At 44.0% G+C, this 15608-nt stretch overlaps 1 long non-coding RNA gene across 1 annotated transcript; it reads left to right on the top strand.

Annotated features, from left to right (window-relative positions):
• Nucleotides 1-14481: 14481 nt before the first annotated feature.
• Nucleotides 14482-14972, top strand: LOC135536358 (uncharacterized). Its single transcript, XR_010454981.1, has 3 exons — nt 14482-14530; nt 14721-14774; nt 14918-14972. It is a non-coding gene; the product is annotated as an uncharacterized LOC135536358 (long non-coding RNA).
• Nucleotides 14973-15608: the final 636 nt, after the last annotated feature.

Consider the following 15608-nt stretch of genomic DNA (forward strand, 5'->3'; position numbering starts at 1 on the left):
TAGGATCTCTACACTGCTGTAGGATCTCTGCCTGCTATAGGATCTCTACCTGTCTACATGCTATAGGATCTCTGCCTGCTATAGGATCTCTACCTGTCCCAACTCTTCCCACTCAATAGGATCTCTCTTCCTGCTATAGGATCTCTACCTGCTATAGGATCTCTACCTGCAATAGGATCTCTACCTGTCTACATGCTATGGGATCTCTACCTGCTATAGGATCTCTACCTGTCTACATGCTATAGGATCTCTACCTGCTATGGGATCTCATGCTGTAGATCTCTACCTGCTACTAGGATCTCTACCTGCTATAGGATCTCTACCTGCTATAGGATTTCTACCTGCTATAGGATCTCTGCATGCTATAGGATCTCTACCTGCTATAGGATTTCTACCTGCATAGGATCTCTACCCGCTATGGACTCACCCATAGGATCTCTGCCTGCTATAGGATCTCTACCTGCTATAGGATCTCTGCCTGCTATAGGATCTCTACCTGCTATAGGATCTCTACCTGCTATAGGATCTCTACCTGCTATAGGATCTCTGCCTGCTATAGGATCTCTACCTGCTATAGGATCTCTACCTGCTATAGGATCTCTGCCTGCTATAGGATCTCTACCTGGCTATAGGATCTCTACCTGCTGTAGGATCTCTACCTGCTGTAGGATCTCTACCTGCTGTAGGATCTCTGCCTGCTATAGGATCTCTGCCTGCTATAGGATCTCTACCTGCTATAGGATCTCTTCCTGCTATAGGATCTCTACCTGCTATAGGATCTCTACCTGCAATAGGATCTCTACCTGTCTACATGCTATAGGATCTCTACCTGTCTACATGCTATAGGATCTCTACCTGCTATAGGATCTCTACCTGCTATAGGATCTCTACCTGCTATAGGATCTCTACCTGCTATAGGATCTCTACCTGCTATAGGATTTCTACCTGCTATAGGATCTCTACATGCTATAGGATCTCTACCTGCTATAGGATTTCTACCTGCTATAGGATCTCTACCTGCTATAGGATCTCTACCTGCTATAGGATCTCTACCTGATGCTAGTAGGGATCTCTGCCTGCTATAGGATCTCTGCGGGATCTCATGCTATAGGATCTCTGCCTGCTATAGGATCTCTACCTGCTATAGGATCTCACATGCTATAGGATCTCTACATGCTATAGGATTTCTACCTGCTATAGGATCTCTACCTGCTATAGGATCTCTACCTGCAATAGGATCTCTACCTGTCTACATGCTATAGGATCTCTACCTGCTATAGGATCTCTACCTGTCTACATGCTATAGGATCTCTACCTGCTATAGGATCTCTACATGCTGTAGGATCTCTACCTGCTATAGGATCTCTACCTGCTATAGGATCTACCTGCTATAGGATTTCTACCTGCTATAGGATCTCTACATGCTATAGGATCTCTACCTGCTATAGGATTTCTACCTGCTATAGGATTTCTACCTGCTATAGGATCTCTACCTGCTATACCCAAGCAGCAGATCCCTACCTGGTACAGACTTTGCCTGCTATAGATCTCTACCTGGTATAGGATCTCTACCCCACAGGATTCTACTCTGCCAGGATCTCTACCTGCTGTAGGATCTCTGCCTGCTATAGGATCTCTGCCTGCTACAGGATCTCTACCTGCTATAGGATCTCTTCCTGCTATAGGATCTCTACCTGCTATAGGATCTCTACCTGCTATAGGATCTCTGCTCAAGTAGATCTCCTACCTGCCATAGATACATGCTGGATCTCTTACCTGCTGTAGGATCTCTACCTGCTGTAGGATCTCTACCTGCTGTAGGATCTCTGCCTGCTATAGGATCTCTGCCTGCTATAGGATCTCTACCTGCCATAGGATCACATGCCATGCTATAGGATCTCTACATGCTATAGGATCTCTACCTGCAATAGATCTCTACCTCGTCTACATGCTATATAGGATCTCTACCCACTATAGGATCTCTACCCGTCTACATGCTATAGGTCTACATGCTATAGGATCTCTACATGCTGCGAGGATCTCTACCTGCTATAGGATCTCTTCCTGCTATAGGATCTCTACCTGCTATAGGGATCTCTACCTGCCAGGCACTATAGGATTTCTACCTGCTATAGGATTTCACCCCTATAGGATCTCACCAAGTGCTATAGACATGCTATAGGATCTCTGCCTGCTATAGGATCTCTACTGCTATAGGATCCTACCTGCTATAGACATGCTATAGATAGGATCTCTACCCTGCCATAGGATCTCTGCTCAAGTTATAGACATGCTATAGATCTCTACCTGCTATAGGACCTGCTGTAGGATCTACCTGCTATAGGATCTCTACCTGCTATAGGATCTGCCTCTATCTCTGCCTGCTATAGGATCTCTACATGCTATAGGATCTCTGCCTGCTATAGGATTTACCTACCATAGATCTCTACATGCTAGGATTTCTACCCGCTGTAGGATTCTTACCTGCTAGTAGGATCTCCTTACCTGCAGGATCTCTGCCTGCTATAGGATCTCTACCCTACATCCTCCCACCTGCAATAGATCTCTACCTGTCTACATGCTATATAGATCTCTTACCTGCTATAGGATCTCTACCCTGCCTACATGCTATAGATCTCTACCTGCTATAGGATCTCTACATGCTATAGGATCTCTACCTGCTATAGGATCTCTACCTGCTATAGATCTCTACCTGCTAGGTTATAGATTTCTACCTGCTATAGGATCTCTACATGCTATAGGATCTCTACCTGCTGTAGGATCTCTACCTGCTATAGGATCTCTACCTGCTATAGGATCTCTGCCTGCTATAGGATCTCTACCTGCTATAGGATCTCTGCCTGCTATAGGATCTCTACCTAGGCTGCTATAGGATGCCTGCTATAGGATTCTACATGCTATAGGATCTCTACCTGCTATAGGCTACAGCTATAGGATCTCTGCCTGCTATAGATTCTACCTGCTATAGGATCTCTACCTGCTATAGGATCTCTGCCTGCTATAGATCTCTACCTGCTATAGGATCTCTACCTGCTAGGTCTACATGCTGTAGGATACCTGCTGTAGGACCTGCTATAGGATCTCTGCCCTAGGACTTCTACCCAAGCACATGCTATAGGATCTCTACCTGCTATAGGATCTCTAGCAATAGATCTCTACCTGTCTACATGCTATAGGATCTCCTGTACCTGTCTACATGCTAGGATCTCTAGATCTCTTCCTGCTATAGGATCTCTACCTGCTATAGGATTTCTACCTGCTATAGGATCTCTACATGCTATAGGATAGACTCTACCCTACATGCTAGGATTTCTACATGCTGTAGGATCTCTACCTGCTATCACCAGGATTTCTGCCTGCTATAGGATCTCTACCTGCTATAGGATCTCTATGCTGTAGATCTGCACCTGCTGTAGGACCCTCTCTAGGATCCTGCAAGTTATAGGATCTCTGCCTGCTATAGGATCTCTACCTGCTATAGGATCTCTTACCTGCTATAGGATACCTGCCAGCAGACATCACCCTGCCTGCCATAGGATCTCTACCTGCTATAGGATCTCTGCCTGCTATAGGATCTCTACCTGCTATAGGATCTCTACCTGTCTACATGCTATAGGATCTCTACCTGCTATAGGATCTGCCTGCTACATGCTAGATCTCTACCTGCTAGATAGGATCTCTACCTGCTATAGGATCTCTACCTGCTATAGGATCTCTACCTGCTATAGGATCTCTACCTGCTATAGGATCTATAGATTCTACCTGCTATAGGATCTCTACATGCTATAGGATCTCTACCTGCTATAGGATCTCTGCCTGCTATAGGATCTCTGCCTGCTATAGGATCTCTGCCTGCTATAGGATCTCTACCTGCTATAGGATCTCTACATGCTATAGGATCTCTACTGCTATAGGATCTGCTATGTCTACATGCTATAGGATTCTACCTGCAATAGGATCTCTACCCGTCTACATGCTATAGGATCTCTACCTGCTATAGGATCTCTACTACATGCTATAGGATCTCTACCATAGGTCTACATAGGATCTACCTGCTATAGGATCTCTACCTGCTATAGGATCTCTACCTGCTATAGGATTTCTACCTGCTATAGGATCTCTACATGCTATAGGATCTCTACCTGCTATAGGATTTCTACCTGCTATAGGATTTCTACCTGCTATAGGATCTCTACCTGCTATAGGATCTCTGCCTGCTATAGGATCTCTGCCTGCTATAGGATCTCTACCTGCTATAGGATCTCTACCTGCTATAGGATCTCTGCCTGCTATAGGATCTCTACCTGCTATAGGATCTCTACCTGCTATAGGATCTCTGCCTGCTATAGGATCTCTACCTGCTATAGGATCTCTACCTGCTATAGGATCTCTACCTGCTGTAGGATCTCTACCTGCTGTAGGATCTCTACCTGCTGTAGGATCTCTGCCTGCTATAGGATCTCTGCCTGCTATAGGATCTCTACCTGCTATAGGATCTCTGCCTGCTATAGGATCTCTACCTGCTATAGGATCTCTACATGCTATAGGATTTCTACCTGCTGTAGGATCTCTACCTGCTATAGGATCTCTACCTGCTATAGGATCTCTACCTGCTATAGGATCTCTACCTGCTATAGGATCTCTACCTGCTATAGGATCTCTACCTGCAATAGGATCTCTACCTGTCTACATGCTATAGGATCTCTACCTGCTATAGGATCTCTACCTGTCTACATGCTATAGGATCTCTACCTGCTATAGGATCTCTACATGCTATAGGATCTCTACCTGCTATAGGATCTCTACCTGCTATAGGATCTCTACCTGCTATAGGATTTCTACCTGCTATAGGATCTCTACATGCTATAGGATCTCTACCTGCTATAGGATTTCTACCTGCTATAGGATCTCTACCTGCTATAGGATTTCTACCTGCTATAGGATCTCTACCTGCTATAGGATCTCTGCCTGCTATAGGATCTCTACCTGCTATAGGATCTCTGCCTGCTATAGGATCTCTACCTGCTATAGGATCTCTACCTGCTATAGGATCTCTACCTGCTATAGGATCTCTGCCTGCTATAGGATCTCTACATGCTATAGGATCTCTACCTGCTATAGGATCTCTACCTGCTATAGGATCTCTGCCTGCTATAGGATCTCTACCTGCTATAGGATCTCTACCTGCTATAGGATCTCTGCCTGCTATAGGATCTCTACCTGCTATAGGATCTCTACCTGCTGTAGGATCTCTACCTGCTGTAGGATCTCTACCTGCTGTAGGATCTCTGCCTGCTATAGGATCTCTGCCTGCTATAGGATCTCTACCTGCTATAGGATCTCTTCCTGCTATAGGATCTCTACCTGCTATAGGATCTCTACCTGCAATAGGATCTCTACCTGTCTACATGCTATAGGATCTCTACCTGCTATACGATCTCTACCTGTCTACATGCTATAGGATCTCTACCTGCTATAGGATCTCTTCCTGCTATAGGATCTCTACCTGCTATAGGATCTCTACCTGCTATAGGATCTCTACCTGTCTACATGCTATAGGATCTCTACCTGCTATAGGATCTCTACCTGTCTACATGCTATAGGATCTCTACCTGCTATAGGATCTCTACATGCTGTAGGATCTCTACCTGCTATAGGATCTCTACCTGCTATAGGATCTCTGCCTGCTATAGGATCTCTACCTGCTATAGGATCTCTACCTGCTGTAGGATCTCTACCTGCTGTAGGATCTCTACCTGCTGTAGGATCTCTGCCTGCTATAGGATCTCTGCCTGCTATAGGATCTCTACCTGCTATAGGATCTCTACCTGCTATAGGATCTCTACCTGCTGTAGGATCTCTGCCTGCTATAGGATCTCTGCCTGCTATAGGATCTCTACCTGCTATAGGATCTCTACCTGCTATAGGATCTCTACCTGCTATAGGATCTCTACCTGCAATAGGATCTCTACCTGTCTACATGCTATAGGATCTCTACCTGCTATAGGATCTCTACCTGTCTACATGCTATAGGATCTCTACCTGCTATAGGATCTCTACATGCTATAGGATCTCTACCTGCTATAGGATCTCTACCTGCTATAGGATCTATACCTGCTATAGGATTTCTACCTGCTATAGGATCTCTACATGCTATAGGATCTCTACCTGCTATAGGATTTCTACCTGCTATAGGATCTCTACCTGCTATAGGATTTCTACCTGCTATAGGATCTCTACCTGCTATAGGATCTCTGCCTGCTATAGGATCTCTACCTGCTATAGGATCTCTTACCTGCTATAGGATCTCTGCCTGCTATAGGATCTCTACATGCTATAGGATCTCTACCTGCTATAGGATCTCTACCTGCTATAGATCTCTGCCTGCTATAGGATCTCTACCTGCTATAGGATCTCTACCTGCTATAGGATCTCTGCCTGCTATAGGATCTCTACCTGCTATAGGATCTCTACCTGCTGTAGGATCTCTACCTGCTGTAGGATCTCTACCTGCTGTAGGATCTCTGCCTGCTATAGGATCTCTGCCTGCTATAGGATCTCTACCTGCTATAGGATCTCTTCCTGCTATAGGATCTCTACCTGCTATAGGATCTCTACCTGCAATAGGATCTCTACCTGTCTACATGCTATAGGATCTCTACCTGCTATAGGATCTCTACCTGTCTACATGCTATAGGATCTCTACCTGCTATAGGATCTCTTCCTGCTATAGGATCTCTACCTGCTATAGGATCTCTACCTGCAATAGGATCTCTACCTGTCTACATGCTATATGATCTCTACCTGCTATAGGATCTCTACCTGTCTACATGCTATAGGATCTCTACCTGCTATAGGATCTCTACCTGCTATAGGATCTCTACCTGCTATAGGATCTCTGCCTGCTATAGGATCTCTACCTGGTATAGGATCTCTACCTGCTGTAGGATCTCTGCCTGCTATAGGATCTCTACCTGCTATAGGATCTCTACCTGCTGTAGGATCTCTACCTGCTATAGGATCTCTACCTGCTGTAGGATCTCTACCTGCTGTAGGATCTCTACCTGCTGTAGGATCTCTGCCTGCTATAGGATCTCTGCCTGCTATAGGATCTCTACCTGCTATAGGATCTCTTCCTGCTATAGGATCTCTACCTGCTATAGGATCTCTGCCTGCTATAGGATCTCTACCTGCTATAGGATCTCTGCCTGCTATAGGATCTCTACCTGCTATAGGATCTCTACCTGCTATAGGATCTCTGCCTACAGGATCTCTACCTGCTATAGGATCTCTACCTGCTGTAGGATCTCTACCTGCTGTAGGATCTCTACCTGCTGTAGGATCTCTGCCTGCTATAGGATCTCTGCCTGCTATAGGATCTCTACCTGCTATAGGATCTCTTCCTGCTATAGGATCTCTACCTGCTATAGGATCTCTACCTGCAATAGGATCTCTACCTGTCTACATGCTATAGGATCTCTACCTGCTATAGGATCTCTACCTGTCTACATGCTATAGGATCTCTACCTGCTATAGGATCTCTTCCTGCTATAGGATCTCTACCTGCTATAGGATCTCTACCTGCAATAGGATCTCTACCTGTCTACATGCTATATGATCTCTACCTGCTATAGGATCTCTACCTGTCTACATGCTATAGGATCTCTACCTGCTATAGGATCTCTGCCTGCTATAGGATCTCTACCTGGTATATAATCTCTACCTGCTGTAGGATCTCTACCTGCTATAGGATCTCTGCCTGCTATAGGATCTCTGCCTGCTATAGGATCTCTACCTGCTATAGGATCTCTTCCTGCTATAGGATCTCTACCTGCTATAGGATCTCTACCTGCAATAGGATCTCTACCTGTCTACATGCTATAGGATCTCTACCTGTCTACATGCTATAGGATCTCTACCTGCTATAGGATCTCTACGTGCTGTAGGATCTCTACCTGCTATAGGATCTCTACCTGCTATAGGATCTCTACCTGCTATAGGATTTCTACCTGCTATAGGATCTCTACATGCTATAGGATCTCTACCTGCTATAGGATTTCTACCTGCTATAGGATCTCTACCTGCTATAGGATCTCTACCTGCTATAGATCTCTGCCTGCTATAGGATCTCTACCTGCTATAGGATCTCTGCCTGCTATAGGATCTCTACCTGCTATAGGATCTCTACCTTTATAGGATCTCTACCTGCTATAGGATCTCTGCCTGCTATAGGATCTCTACATGCTATAGGATCTCTACCTGCTATAGGATCTCTACCTGCTATAGGATCTCTACATGCTATAGGATCTCTACATGCTATAGGATTTCTACCTGCTATAGGATCTCTACATGCTATAGGATCTCTACCTGCAATAGGATCTCTACCTGTCTACATGCTATAGGATCTCTACCTGCTATAGGATCTCTACCTGTCTACATGCTATAGGATCTCTACCTGCTATAGGATCTCTACATGCTGTAGGATCTCTACCTGCTATAGGATCTCTACCTGCTATAGGATCTCTACCTGCTATAGGATTTCTACCTGCTATAGGATCTCTACATGCTATAGGATCTCTACCTGCTATAGGATTTCTACCTGCTATAGGATTTCTACCTGCTATAGGATCTCTACCTGCTATAGGATCTCTGCCTGCTATAGGATCTCTACCTGCTATAGGATCTCTGCCTGCTATAGGATCTCTACCTGCTATAGGATCTCTACCTGCTATAGGATTCTGCCTGCTATAGGATTCTACCTGCTATAGGATCTCTACCTGCTATAGGATCTCTGCCTGCTATAGGATCTCTACCTGCTATAGGATCTCTACCTGCTGTAGGATCTCTACCTGCTGTCGGATCTCTACCTGCTGTAGGATCTCTGCCTGCTATAGGATCTCTGCCTGCTATAGGATCTCTACCTGCTATAGGATCTCTACCTGCTATAGGTTCTCTACCTGCTGTAGGATCTCTGCCTGCAATAGGATCTCTGCCTGCTATAGGATCTCTACCTGCTATAGGATCTCTACCTGCTATAGGATCTCTACCTGCTATAGGATCTCTACCTGCAATAGGATCTCTACCTGTCTACATGCTATAGGATCTCTACCTGCTATAGGATCTCTACCTGTCTACATGCTATAGGATCTCTACCTGCTATAGGATCTCTACATTCTATAGGATCTCTACCTGCTATAGGATCTCTACCTGCTATAGGATCTCTACCTGCTATAGGATTTCTACCTGCTATAGGATCTCTACATGCTATAGGATCTCTACCTGCTATAGGATTTCTACCTGCTATAGGATCTCTACCTGCTATAGGATTTCTACCTGCTATAGGATCTCTACCTGCTATAGGATCTCTGCCTGCTATTGGATCTCTGCCTGCTATAGGATCTCTACCTGCTATAGGATCTCTACCTGCTATAGGATCTCTACCTGCTATAGGATCTCTACCTGCTATAGGATCTCTGCCTGCTATAGGATCTCTACATGCTATAGGATCTCTACCTGCTATAGGATCTCTACCTGCTATAGATCTCTGTCTGCTATAGGATCTCTACCTGCTATAGGATCTCTACCTGCTATAGATCTGCCTGCTATAGGATCTCTACCTGCTATAGGATCTCTACCTGCTGTAGGATCTCTACCTGCTGTAGGATCTCTACCTGCTGTAGGATCTCTGCCTGCTGTAGGATCTCTGCCTGCTATAGGATCTCTACCTGCTATAGGATCTCTTCCTGCTATAGGATCTCTTCCTGCTATAGGATCTCTACCTGCTATAGGATCTCTACCTGCAATAGGATCTCTACCTGTCTACATGCTATAGGATCTCTACCTGCTATACGATCTCTACCTGTCTACATGCTATAGGATCTCTACCTGCTATAGGATCTCTTCCTGCTATAGGATCTCTACCTGCTATAGGATCTCTACCTGCAATAGGATCTCTACCTGTCTACATGCTATAGTATCTCTACCTGCTATAGGATCTCTACCTGTCTACATATAGGATCTCTACCTGCTATAGGATCTCTACATGCTGTAGGATCTCTACCTGCTATAGGATCTCTACCTGCTATAGGATCTCTACCTGCTATAGGATTTCTACCTGCTATAGGGGAACTCTACATGCTATAGGATCTACCTGCTATAGGATTTCTACCTGCTATAGGATTTCTACCTGCTATAGGATCTCTACCTGCTATAGGATCTCTGCCTGCTATAGGATCTCTACCTGCTATAGGATCTCTGTCTGCTATAGGATCTCTACCTGCTATAGGATCTCTACCTGCTATAGGATCTCTGCCTGCTATAGGATCTCTACCTGCTATAGGATCTCTACCTGCTATAGGATCTCTGCCTGCTATAGGATCTCTACCTGGTATAGGATCTCTACCTGCTGTAGGATCTCTACCTGCTGTAGGATCTCTACCTGCTGTAGGATCTCTGCCTGCTATAGGATCTCTGCCTGCTATAGGATCTCTACCTGCTATAGGATCTCTTCCTGCTATAGGATCTCTACCTGCTATAGGATCTCTACCTGCAATAGGATCTCTACCTGTCTACATGCTATAGGATCTCTACCTGTCTACATGCTATAGTATCTCTACCTGCTATAGGATCTCTACATGCTGTAGGATCTCTACCTGCTATAGGATCTCTACCTGCTATAGGATCTCTACCTGCTATAGGATTTCTACCTGCTATAGGATCTCTACATGCTATAGGATCTCTACCTGCTATAGGATTTCTACCTGCTATAGGATCTCTACCTGCTATAGGATTTCTACCTGCTATAGGATCTCTACCTGCTATAGGATCTCTGCCTGCTATAGGATCTCTACCTGCTATAGGATCTCTGCCTGCTATAGGATCTCTACCTGCTATAGGATCTCTACCTGCTATAGGATCTCTACCTGCTATAGGATCTCTACCTGCTATAGGATCTCTGCCTGCTATAGGATCTCTACATGCTATAGGATCTCTACCTGCTATAGGATCTCTACCTGCTATAGGATCTCTACATGCTATAGGATCTCTACATGCTATAGGATTTCTACCTGCTATAGGATCTCTACATGCTATAGGATCTCTACCTGCTATAGGATTTCTACCTGCTATAGGATCTCTACCTGCTATAGGATCTCTACCTGCTATAGGATCTCTACATGCTATAGGATCTCTACATGCTATAGGATCTCTACCTGCTATAGGATCTCTACCTGCTATAGGATCTCTACCTGCTATAGGATCTCTACCTGCTATAGGATCTCTACCTGCTATAGGATCTCTACATGCTATAGGATCTCTACCTGCTATAGGATCTCTACCTGCTATAGGATTTCTACCTGCTATAGGATTTCTACCTGCTATAGGATTTCTACCTGCTATAGGATCTCTACCTGCTATAGGATCTCTACCTGCTATAGGATTTCTACCTGCTATAGGATCTCTGCACAACATAAACCTCACACTTTTTCATTTTTTTGCCTCATTGCATTTAGAAAGGCTGTGAGTGATATGTTGCCTGAAAGTAATCTATTTCCATGGCTGCGTCCCCAATGACACCTCATTCCCTACATAGTGCTCTATTTATGAACACAGCCCTATGGGCCCTGGTCAAAAGTAGAGCACCTTATAGGGATTAGGGTGTGATTTGGGACGCAGCCCATGTTAGTGATGCAGGGGTTATGGTTGATGTGGAATGCCATGCTAACACATCCACACTCACCCCTGTAATGGTTCCATACATCCATATATAAGGAACTAAGTTCAGTTCTATACCCAAGTCACTTCATCACCTCGTGGCCTATAACTCCATTGACTGTCTGTCTGTCTGGATTCAAGACTCCATGTATCCATGGACTGTAAATGACTTTCTCCATGTATAGAATTCAGCCTTGCTTAGTGGCTCTATTGAAGGGTGTCTGGTGTAGAACATGCTTTTCACTCACAAGTCAAAGCGTGTAGTCTCTGACAGCTGACAGCACTCACACCTTTGGCAATATGATCAGCGGTAGAGTTACATTCATTGAAACGTGTGTCGTGTATCTGAGTCAACGAGGCTGTAGGAACATTCATTGAAACGTGTGTCGTGTATCTGAGTCAACGAGGCTGTAGGAACATTCATTGAAACGTGTGTCGGTATCTGAGTCAACGAGGCTGTAGGAACATTCATTGAAACGTGTGTCGTGTATCTGAGTCAACGAGGCTGTAGGAACATTCATTGAAACGTGTGTCGTGTATCTGAGTCAACGAGGCTGTAGGAACATTCATTGAAACGTGTGTCGTGGTATCTGAGTCAACGAGGCTGTAGGAACATTCATTGAAACGTGTGTCGGGTATCTGAGTCAACGAGGCTGTAGGAACATTCATTGAAACGTGTGTCGTGTATCTGAGTCAACGAGGCTGTAGGAACATTCATTGAAACGTGTGTCGTGTATCTGAGTCAACGAGGCTGTAGGAACATTCATTGAAACGTGTGTCGTGTATCTGAGTCAACGAGGCTGTAGGAACATTCATTGAAACGTGTGTCGTGTATCTGAGTCAACGAGGCTGTAGGAACATTCATTGAAACGTGTGTCGCGTATCTGAGTCAACGAGGCTGTAGGAACATTCATTGAAACGTGTGTCGCGTATCTGAGTCAACGAGGCTGTAGGAACATTCATTGAAACGTGTGTCATTGTATCTGAGTCAACGAGGCTGTAGGAACATTCATTGAAACGTGTGTCGTGTATCTGAGTCAACGAGGCTGTAGGAACATTCATTGAAACGTGTGTCGTGTATCTGAGTCAACGAGGCTGTAGGAACATTCATTGAAACGTGTGTCATGTATCTGAGTCAACGAGGCTGTAGGAACATTCATTGAAACGTGTGTCATGTATCTGAGTCAACAAGGCTGTAGGAACACTGGTTTAAAGCCCATGGGAGTTGTTTTACGGCCATTAAAGTTGTTTTGAAACAGCTTACATTTGAAATCCATCTTTCTATCCTCCTATAACTGTACCTACTTGTGTTTTAATGTCTCTGTCATACGCAGCTGTTCATCTTACTGATGTCTGCATGTTACCTCTCTCTCTCTCTAGGGTGAAGAGGGTGACCAGGGAACCACAGGGGACCTCGGATCCCAGGGCCCAACGGTTTGATACGCTCATTAACCTACCCTTAACAGATAATATAACAGACTGTCTGTAGTGATAATAGAACAGACTGTCTGTAGTGATAATATAATAGACTGTCTGTAGTGATAATAGAACAGACTGTCTGTAGTGATAATATAACAGACTGTCTGTAGTGATAATATAACAGACTGTCTGTAGTGATAATAGAACAGACTGTCTGTAGTGATAATATAACAGACTGTCTGTAGTGATAATATAACAGACTGTCTGTTGTGATAATAGAACAGACTGTCTGTAGTGATAATAGAACAGACTGTCTGTAGTGATAATAGAACAGACTGTCTGTAGTGATAATAGAACAGACTGTCTGTAGTGATAATATAATAGACTGTCTGTAGTGATAATAGAACAGACTGTCTGTAGTGATAATATAACAGACTGTCTGTAGTGATAATAGAACAGACTGTCTGTAGTGATAATAGAACAGACTGTCTGTAGTGATAATAGAACAGACTGTCTGTAGTGATAATATAACAGACTGTCTGTAGTGATAATAGAACAGACTGTCTGTAGTGATAATAGAACAGACTGTCTGTAGTGATAATAGAATAGACTGTCTGTAGTGATAATATAACAGACTGTCTGTAGTGATAATATAACAGACTGTCTGTTGTGATAATAGAACAGACTGTCTGTAGTGATAATAGAACAGACTGTCTGTAGTGATAATAGAACAGACTGTCTGTAGTGATAATAGAACAGACTGTCTGTAGTGGTAATATAACAGACTGTCTGTAGTGATAATAGAACAGACTGTCTGTAGTGATAATAGAACAGACTGTCTGTAGTGATAATATAACAGACTGTCTGTAGTGATAATATAACAGACTGTCTGTAGTGATAATAGAACAGACTGTCTGTAGTGATAATAGAACAGACTGTCTGTAGTGATAATATAACAGACTGTCTGTAGTGATAATATAACAGACTGTCTGTAGTGATAATAGAACAGACTGTGTAGTGGTAATATAACAGACTGTCTGTAGTGATAATAGAACAGACTGTCTGTAGTGATTAATAGAACAGACTGTCTGTAGTGATAATAGAACAGACTGTCTGTAGTGATAATAGAACAGACTGTCTATGGTGACAGTTAGTGACAGTTTGTCTTCTGTTGTTGTGTGATTCCAGGGTCCTCAGGGAATCAGAGGCTCCACTGAATGATGGGGCCCAAAGGTGGACTGGTAAGAGTCACTCTTTTGAAGTTAATTGTATTTCAATTATTTCTCTGTCATCTTAATGCTAATATACCCCTGGTGTTGTGACAGGAGCACGAGGACATGATGGAGATCCAGGTCCCCAGGGTGTTGAAGGAGCCACTGTAAGTATTCTCCCATAATCCCTTCTCCTGTTCATTATGATTTCACTAATGTTAGACCTCTGGAAAGGTGAGTGTTTCAGGAATACGGCACTGTTCACATGTCATTATGTGTTGTGTTCTCATGAAGGACATGATTAAACATCTGTAAAAAGGTTTTGTCTTACAATATGATGATGCTGTCTCTTGTTAGGGTGACCAAGGCCAGAGGGGCGTGATGGGCGAGTCTGGTCCTAAAGGTGATGAGGTGGGGTTTCAGAGTAAAACATGCACCTACCATGGTTTCACATGGACAAATTGATTCTTGTCTTTAGTCACTGTCTGGGGTGGTGGTGATGGTGTAATGATGATGCCCTGATTGGCTCCTTATCCTATTGTGTTGTTATCTAGGGATCTCAAGGTGGAAGAGGAATCACAGGTCTTCCTGGGCCCAAGGGAAAGGGTGTAAGTATTACTGTGACTATTGTATCACAGCATAAACAATCAGTCTTGGTGGTGGAAATGTAAAGCATATCCTGTCTGTTGTGTATTCTTAGACTCTTAGAATCATTTAAGACACAGAACCATTCATAGAACCTTCTTGGAACATTAACACTTGTCATGGAATAATTGTCGGGTTCTTTGTTCATGTCTAGGGTTTGTCAGAGTGGATGGCCGTGAAGGTATTCCTGGATTGCCAGGTGGAAAGGTATGGACAGGACCTACTGTAAGATGTTTAGATGCATCGTTCTAGTTCTGCTGTGCCCTCTCATAGGTCTACAGTGATTCTTTCTGCAGCGATTTTTATTGGCTTGGCAATGGAGATCACAGCATTCTGAAAAGTCTACTATGAAATGGGATTCATACTGTTTGAACAGAGGAATCAGCAGGAGTTGTCAAATCAAGTTAGGATTATAACTGTGATGTCAAAAATTCATCTAACTCACATAACTCTCTTTCTCCACAGGGCACCATTGGCAAGGCTGGGTCTCCAGGGGGAGGTGGGGCTTCAGGGACTTCCTGTAAGTATGACCTTTGACCTCACACTAACATGTGTTCTGATTGGTTGCGCCTGTGTAATCCTCCTCAGCCTCCCATATTG

This window comes from Oncorhynchus masou, unplaced genomic scaffold, assembly GCF_036934945.1.
Source record: "Oncorhynchus masou masou isolate Uvic2021 unplaced genomic scaffold, UVic_Omas_1.1 unplaced_scaffold_6005, whole genome shotgun sequence".
NCBI classification, from domain to species: domain Eukaryota; kingdom Metazoa; phylum Chordata; class Actinopteri; order Salmoniformes; family Salmonidae; genus Oncorhynchus; species Oncorhynchus masou.